Source organism: Ips typographus, linkage group LG14, assembly GCF_016097725.1.
Source record: "Ips typographus isolate SLU linkage group LG14, UJ_Ityp_2.0, whole genome shotgun sequence".
Taxonomy (NCBI): Eukaryota; Metazoa; Arthropoda; class Insecta; order Coleoptera; family Curculionidae; genus Ips; species Ips typographus.
Window position 1 is genome coordinate 4,109,146 of NC_138435.1, and position 8,976 is coordinate 4,118,121.

Sequence of the window (8,976 nt, forward strand, 5' to 3'; positions counted from 1 at the left end):
GAAAATTTTGACTGATGTGCGCGGATTGATTAGATTTATCCGGAGTAGATAAGACAATTGCGTCACAGATATCAGTTACAGAACCGAGCAAAGGAACCGACCTCGACGATTGGGTTAACTTTCCCCCAGTGCTTGTCTTCACGCTAATACTTTCAGATAACGGCACCACAATTAGATTCTTATTTACAGTTAAGTATAAAATTGTGGAGAAAAGTACAGATTTTAAAATAATTTTTTTATTGCGATAACCGACTGTTGGATAAAAATTTGTTACATTAGCGTCTTTTAAAATTTTGTTAGTTTCGATGTACTTTACATGCGAGAAGCACTTAGAAAATCTAACCAGATCACAATTGAACCTGTACATTAGATCATTCAAAACCACACGACCATGACAATAAGTAGTGCTAAATATTGTAACATTAGTGCGATACAAGGATGTCAAGAGTTTACAAATTTGATCTTTGTTGACCTTTTTGTCTTTTAATACGTCGCTGGTACCTGCTAAAATAAAAATGTGATCATTGAAATTAAAATCACTGCAAGCCAATAACATTTAAAACTTCCTCGAAAAGAGCATTTGGTTTAAGAAAGGATGTCACTAGGCTATTCTCCCCGCCGTGATTTTGAAGTATAGAATTTGTGATCGAAACACAATCCTCGCAATTGCTTCTCTCCATTCTTTTAAGTCTGTGGGTCATTTTTCGTAGACAGCAAACAAAAAGCTGAATAGATATCATATTCATCTAAATGTTTGGGTTTTGTTACTTTTCTTCCTGATCTTGTATATTGTCCATGTTCTCAATTATTTGATCTGCTCTATTTTCATTTTCTAATTCCTCTTCTGAACATAATTCATTGTTTTGTTCACAGTTATAATCATTTTGATTAATAGTTTCTTCAAGATCTGTTCCTTTTTCGGTCTCATTTTCCGATTCTTCATTATTTTCAATAATTCTTACGTGAGTTTCTTGAAAAATTGAATTGTTATTACCCTTAATCGAAGTTATTTTTATATAATTCATTTCAGTTTCATCAAATCTTACATCTCGTGCACACACCACTTCTAGGTTCTCAAAATCCCACAATCTGTATCCTCCACCACAGTATCCAATCTTTATAGCTGGTTTATACCTTCTTTCTAGTTTGTTTTGTCTTGATAAAACTACATACCACGCTTGACATCCAAATACTCTAAGTATTCTCTCTAAGTAAGAGTTATCAAAACTCGTTTTTATTATACCTTTTATGAGATGGAGTTAAACCTTTATTTGCATTAGTAGGACATCTATTTAGTTCATAGGCAGAACATAAAATTGCTTTACACCAAAATTCCTTAGGCAAGTTGGTTTGAATAAGTTTTGTCCGTACTTTATCCATTAATGTTCGATTCATTCTCTCTGACTGTCCATTTTGCTGTGCACTATAAGCCATTGTGTATATACTAATAACTCTTACCTGACAATATTTTTTGAACATATTCGATGTAAACTCACCACCATTATCACACCTTATATGTTGAGTAAATTTATTATGTATTGTTTTTATTAATCTTATAAAATCAATTAAATTTTGAGTGGCTTCACTTTTATTTTTTAAAAGCTTAACTACTAAAAAGTTAGAATAATCATCAATCCAAACCTGAAAGTATTTATATCCCTCAAAAGGGAACCTCATTTGTTAGAACTCGTACATTTTGCATCAAGTATTCAAGATCACTTGAAATAAGATGCTCAGTTGCTCCTGAATTCAAGATAAATGTGTTCTCACTCATTTTATTTACAAAATTTGCTGCCACAAATGCAATAGAAGAATCTAGTTTCTGAGTGGTTATATCCTCAATTGTGTCCTCTATATGATCCCCTTTGACCTCTGTTGAGATTTGTACCTCTTGGATTGAAACTTGGCTTAGTATATCCCTGTCTTACTCCTTGCTTATCCTTATTAGTATTTTGTCTACATTCTGCTATTCGGTGTCCTGGCTTGCCAGATTGAAAATAATTCCTGTTTCCATAGTTTAAACTATCACTTTTAAATGTGCTTTCAACAACTGTTTTAAACTTTGTTTTCAGTTTTAGTTCCTCATCAAGTAATCTGGATTTCACAAACTCAATTGTTATATTTGAGTTTAATGTTTCTATAGCAGTTATAACAGAGTCATAATCTTCATTTAGAGTGAGTAATAAATGACACACTTTATCAGAATCATCCATTTTTGACCCTATATCTTCTAACTCTCTTATTAAATCGAAAAGTAGTAGTCCATATGCACACAGTGGAGTAGTGAGTGTAAGTGAAATCAAAACTCAGAGTCGATCTCCACAAATATTTATTAAAAAGGTTGTTAATTGCCTAACATGTTTCGGGTGTATTCAGACACCCATCTTCAGAGGCTGTAAGTTATACAGTGTGTTAATTAAAAACTTGTAAAACTAAGGATATGGAAGCCTACCTTAACTAGATCACTAGTCTGCTGACTGTCATTCTAAAAAGGGGGACAGTTGAACCCAAATGTACCAAGGTGGTTTTTTATTCTGCACGGGGGAAAAAACCTTGATCAAAAACCCAGTTCTGGTACAGAGGTGACAGGTTGCTCCGTTTTTTATTCTCGAATGGGAAAAAAACTTAATCAAAACCCAGTGTTGATGTCAAAAAGTGAAGTTACTAGCTCGGTTTTTTATTCTTTAAGGGGGAAAAAACTTAATCAAAACCCGAAGAAGTTGAATGATGTAAAAACTGCATGTCTATCTGTAATAAAAAGCATGAGTAGAAATAGGATGTCCTGAAGGGGTGTATATGTGATGGGGGGAGATAAATTGAAGTCAAAAGATAAAATGAAAGGCAAGTCAAAAAGGGGGGGCTAAACTGTATATCTTACCTGAGGAGACCAAATGGACACGAAAGGGACGTCACACAACAAAAAACCGCGGTGGACACTCACAAGTTCAACATTTAACAAATTAAAATGAGGGCGACTTTCCCTTTGTCACTGTGGAGGTGTGACCGTGCAGGGCAACATGGCTTGGGTGCAGCAGGACATGGAGTGGCCAAAATGGCTTCCAACCCACGCCAAAGGCAGGTTGCAGGAAGCGGAAGTCTGGGGGGCAGCAACATATTGCCAAATTCGAAAAAACCCAAAAAACCAAAAAACCAAATCCCCTAGAGAACTGAAAAGGTCAAAAACCCCCAGAGCCGGACATGACAGACAGCTGACAGCAGACAATACGTGTGTGATCGGTCCACTCATCAAAACAATACAGTGTAAACAAATAAAGTTAGGTTAAATTAGCACTTAACACTAATTATCCGACGGCCTAATTATAGGTTTTACAAATAATGCAATGGTTAATCAACAAATGAAAGCAAAAAAAAAAACCAAAATTAAAATTAGATTAACGTTAAGTAATGAGCAACCTTCAACCTGGGGACACAAAAGCACAGATTAAACACCGTTCTTGAGCACAGGCAAAAGCAAACGTAAGTATCAAACAGTGGGAATTGATTAAGGGTAAATGGGGGTTGAAATCTAATGTAGGGGGACGGGAAAAAAGTCTGGGAAACTAGAAATTGAGGGATCTGAAGAAAGGAGTGGAGCTATGTCTAAGCTGGTCATTAAGGCAGACCACCTTATCGTTGGATGAAGCCTTGTGGATTTCAAGGACCTCCAGAAGGTCCAGCAGATTGCCTTTTCCACAGAAATGGAGGGGCTTAAAGCCCTCATCAACGTTGAAAGTATGGTTATTAAGGCGAAGGTGGCGTGAAAATAGTGATTTCATATAGCTAGTGTTCAAATTTGGGTTGTTAATAAATTTTTCAAACTCTCTCTTGTGTTCATGTATTCGAGTTGCAAATTTTCTACCTGTTTGACCAACGTAGACAGCTTCACAGTTGGCCGTGCAGCAAGAGAGCTGGTAAACACCAGACTTATTAAGGAGCGGAGTTGGATCTTTGGAGTTGACAAGGAAACGGGATGCAGAGTGTGATACTTTAAAGCAGATGGAGATGCCATAGGACTTGAACAGGGACTTGAAACCAAGAGAAAAAGGCCCCAAGTAAGGTATTGAGAAGTATCTAGTCTCAGTGTCATGCTCTCCAATTGTGAGCCTTTTGTTGACAAATTTCTTGAAGTGGTTGTAGTAGATTTTGTTAACTAAACTAGGAGGGAAACCATTGTTGGTAGCCACCGTTCTGATCCATGAAAGTTCCCTGTTAAAGCTGGGCTCCAGCAGGGGTATGCTAAACAATCTGTGGAAAAAGCAGTTCAAGGAGGCAGTCTTTTGAGAAAAAGGGTGATTAGAGGAGAAAGGGATGATACTATCTGTGCTAGTGGGTTTGTGGTATATTGAGAACTCAATCCTGTTGTCTACTCTGGAAATCAAAATGTCAAGAAAGGGCAGTGATTGTGAAGACTCTAGTTCCATAGTGAACGTAATAGAATTATGCAAGGTATTAAGAAAGTCAAAGAATTGGTGGAGCTCAGGCAAAGTGCCATTAAAGATGCAAAAGATGTCATCTACATATCTCTTGTAGAAAAGAATTTTGGAGAATAAAGGGGATTTATCAAGGGATGATTCAATGTTTGACATAAAGATTTCGGATAAGAGAGGAGAGAGACCAGAGCCCATTGCCAGACCGTCCTTTTGAGCGTAAAATCTGTCTTTAAATTGGAAAAAGTTTTGATCGATGACAAGTGAAACCAGGGCAATTATGTCATTAATGACAGGTGGAGCGAGATTACCGGGATGGGAGAGGATATTTTCTAGAAGGGGGATGCATTGTGTGGGGGGTATACTGGGAAACAAACTGGACACGTCAAAAGAGACCATAAGCGCTGTAGATGGAATGTTAATGTCTTTGAGTAGACCGCAAAGTTCTGTAGAATTTTTGATGGCGTATTTACTCTTAAAGTTAGAAGTAAGTAAAATAAAGTTATTCAACCATTCCGCTAGGCGGTGACATGGTGAGCAACAAAAGGAGACCACAGGTCTGATTGGAGTGTTCAGCTTGTGGATTTTAGGTAGTCCATAGAGTTTAGGAACTGAAGGATTGACAGGGAGGAGTCTATATTTGTTGCAGTTCAAAGAAGAGAGGGTGGTTTGAGCTGTGTTGATAACTGATTTAAACTTGGTGAGGAGTTTGTCAAGAGGGGATGTAGATAGAACCTGAAAAGAGGGAGTATTCAAAAAATCAAGAACCTTAGTGTCATACTGTTCCCTGTCCATCACCACCACACAGTTACCCTTGTCCGCTCTGGTCACCACCAGGTCATGGTCTTTAATTCTGCGGCGCAGAGACATGAGATTTTTGTTCAGATTTGAAGTAAGAGGAGTTTGAGTTTGTTCAGAGAGTTGCCGGTGGTATTTATTTAGATAAGAGGCACATGAGGAACGCAGGGCGCCCTGTGCTGTTTCAGGAAGACCTCTAGAGATGACATTTTCTATGTTTGCGGCAAGGGTCTGTAAGTCCAGTGCTCTCGGTTGAAAATTGTAGTTAAATTTCAAACCTAAGTTGAGAATCTCAAGATCAGAGTTGGATAGAGCAAAATTGGACAAGTTTAGTGTGCGGCGATGGAAAGGGAAGGTGGAGGGTTGGTGAGGTGGGATTCCGAAAGTACCATGAAAAATGTCATTGTCAAAAACGGGGTTGTCATCGTTGGTAGGTGAGTCAAGTGGAGGATGAGGGAGAGGAGTTAGGGGTGAACATGTAGTAAGGTTGTGGGGGGGGCTATCTATGAGGATCATTGGAGGTGGGTGTCTAAGAGCAGAGGGGGGGGGGGCAGTTTTGAGTGAGGTGTGAGAGTTTACCAATTAGGACACTGTGCTTTTTGTCGCCCAAGTCAGATACATAATCTAGTAGAGAGTGGTGTAAGACATCAAATTCAATCGAATGTAATAAACTAGTAATTTTGAAATAAATACATTTGAGCTTAAGCTCAGTGGTGCTTAGTCTAAAGTACAATCTTTTTATAAAAATAATAAAAAACCACCTTGGTACATTTGGGTTCAACTGTCCCCCTTTTTAGAATGACAGTCAGCAGACTAGTGATCTAGTTAAGGTAGGCTTCCATATCCTTAGTTTTACAAGTTTTTAATTAACACACTGTATAACTTACAGCCTCTGAAGATGGGTGTCTGAATACACCCGAAACATGTTAGGCAATTAACAACCTTTTTAATAAATATTTGTGGAGATCGACTCTGAGTTTTGATTTCACTTATTCTCTTATTAAAGTATCAAATTTTAAAAAATGATCTTCGAGTGTTTCACTTTTTCCACATTTCATTGTAAGCAGTTTCTTTTTAAGAGTGAGTTTACTAAAAACACTTTTTCTTTGGAAAATTTCTTCTAAAGCTCTTAGCATTTGTTTGGCTGTTGTTTCGATTTCTCCTTTTCTTCAGTCAATTCAATTTCCTTCTCCAATGCATCTTCAAGTTGCTTTTCCTCCATGAAAGCTCTGACACGAAACTTCCAGTTATTAAAAAATTTTCAGCTCCCAATTGAGGAAATACCACCGTGGTACTCATCTCTTCGAATGTTTGTAATTTATCTTAAATAGTACACTTTTTCTAAAGTTCTCTACTAACATTTAGCAAACCTTTTAAGCATCAATCATTCAAACTGTCCCTTTTTTGTTTTCTTTCTCCAGAAACTATCGTCTTGCGTGTTCTGGGCCCAAAACCTGATAAAATCTTGAGGGATTTATTAACAAAATAGGTCTACTGTTTATTTAACACAAAATTATATTAACAATAGAAACATGTGTGAAAGAAGTGTGTACATTGTAGCGGTTTTCTCGCGGTTTTCTTCGGTTACGTTGCCTCGGGCGCCACCTTCGTTATTTATAGTGGCTGAAGGTCCACTTTGCGGTACCTGGGTAGCCTTTAGACAGCTGGAGAAAAGTTCCAAAGGGTTCGGGAAGAAAACAAAATTAAAACAACTGTTTTCACTAATTGCACTGTATTACGGCTCTCAATACTTACAGTAAATACTCACGGTAACGAACACCCAATGAAACGGAAATTACCTTATACGGTGGTACGGGGAAAGCGTGTAACGATAATGAAAACTACCTACGGACCCTTCACTACTGATTAGCCTGACTACTGTAGATTAAGACTGACTGTGACACGGTGAAAGAACAGCGGTACGGTACGGTTATGTAAAACTGACTATTCGGCGCCGGAATTCGTTCCAAAACCCAAAGAGGCCCAATTACGTGACCAGCGGTGTTCCCGTCACTCGACCTAACCTCTAGGTGCCGCCCCGATTCCCCGGGGTAAGACAAATAGAGCCTCCGTTGCTCGCTGTTTCCCCAAGCACGCAACAGAGGTTTTCCAGTCTCGTGACGCTGCCAGTCACACAGCCGCTAATCCCTCCAGTATCCCCAAACACGTTTACTACTCCGTTTCCCCGGAGCTAAGCAAACGAGTCACAGGTTTTACCGTTCCCGCTTGCTACACCGTTTCCCCGGTGTTCAACAAACAGGAACAGGACCAGAAGGATTACCTAACTGTTTTCACAAAAAAAAGTAACTGAAGCCGGCGCCGTTTCACCAGAAATACCCTCAAACGGAAAACCCCGGAAAAATATAGCAAATGCCCCAAATGAAAATCCCCGGACAAATATAGTGAATGCCCCAAATGAAAATCCCCGGACAAATATAGTAAATGCCCCAAATGAAAATCCCCGGACAAATATAGTAAATGCCCCAAATGAAAACCCCCGGACAAATATAGTAAATGCCCCAAATGAAAATCCCCGGAGAAATACTGAAAATGCCCCAAACGGAAACCCCGGGAAAATACTGAAAATGCCCCAATTTACAGTCTATTAAAATAACTACAGTTAACGGTACGGGTTTTAACAGCAAACAGAACAAATACCGGACGGTCGGTATGTGCCTATTTTTTACTTACAAATTCGCGGAGATAAGAGATAACGGTCGGCACGGATCGGCTTAGCTGGCTGGTTTCGATCTTTTGATGATCGAAGAATCCCTATTTTCCGGTTCGGGGCCTTCTTTTATACCCAAAACCCACGGTGGGGGCTGTTAGTGGCGGTACCCACTCTCAGCGCCCACCGAACCATTTCGAACGGCCCCGGACGGCCGCGGTCTAGCACCCAGCAGTGAAGGTCACGCGTATTTAAATCAAATTCGATAGAAACAGCCCAAAATTAGTAACTTCGTTACAACATAGACAACTCAACATCAACTTCACTTATATCTTAGGATAGAACACTAAAAGAAATGACGGCTGTCAAAAGTCAGAAATAAACATGAGTTCCTCAATTCTCAACAAAATGGAGGCAAAGTTGCGCATTTCATTGCTAAATAATTTGGTAAAAAAAAATTCAAAAAAGTTTCACATCCGGAGATATCCGACAAAAACCGGAAAACTCAATTTTCTATTTAATTTCTTTACCACTTTAATCAATGGCACCTTCTGGAGGCACTTTTTTATTCTCTTCAAGAAAATAGTTTTAGTTTTCAGCTCCGACATTTCGTTTTTTAGATACCAAAACCAACTTCAAATTTTCAAATACGGACCTGAACTTTTTATTTCGTTTTTTAGTAGCCACAACCTTTCTGAAACTAATGATGTGTGATATACCCTGTATTTGTGCAGCTGCAATGGTTTTTTTAACAATCAAATACTTAATAAAGTTAAATTTTTTGATATTTTGATTATTTGAGCTTACCATTTTCTATAAATATGGTCTCAGATGGAAAGTAGTGCGTACATTCTGTGAAAGTAGATTTCTAGTTTCTAATGTTCAATGTAAAAAATAATATAAAAAGTTTTAAGTGCATATTGTGCAGCCTGAGCACCCTACTGCAACGTCACGCGCCTTATCACTTTGAGGAAACAAATTCAGCTGATTAAGCCATCTAAGCCATCTTCCATCTGTTGTTATGTCAACTAAAGTTCGAATTTGTCACTTTGCTTTTGTTTATATTATGTTATATCAAACAGA

The 8,976-nt window shown here is 38.4% G+C and overlaps 1 long non-coding RNA gene across 1 annotated transcript; it reads right to left on the reverse strand.

Annotated features, from left to right (window-relative positions):
* Window positions 1-2,284: 2,284 nt before the first annotated feature.
* On the reverse strand, window positions 2,285-3,529 carry LOC145737759 (uncharacterized). Its single transcript, XR_014180467.1, has 2 exons — window positions 2,879-3,529; window positions 2,285-2,748 (listed from the first exon to the last, which is right to left on the reverse strand). It is a non-coding gene; the product is annotated as an uncharacterized LOC145737759 (long non-coding RNA).
* Window positions 3,530-8,976: the final 5,447 nt, after the last annotated feature.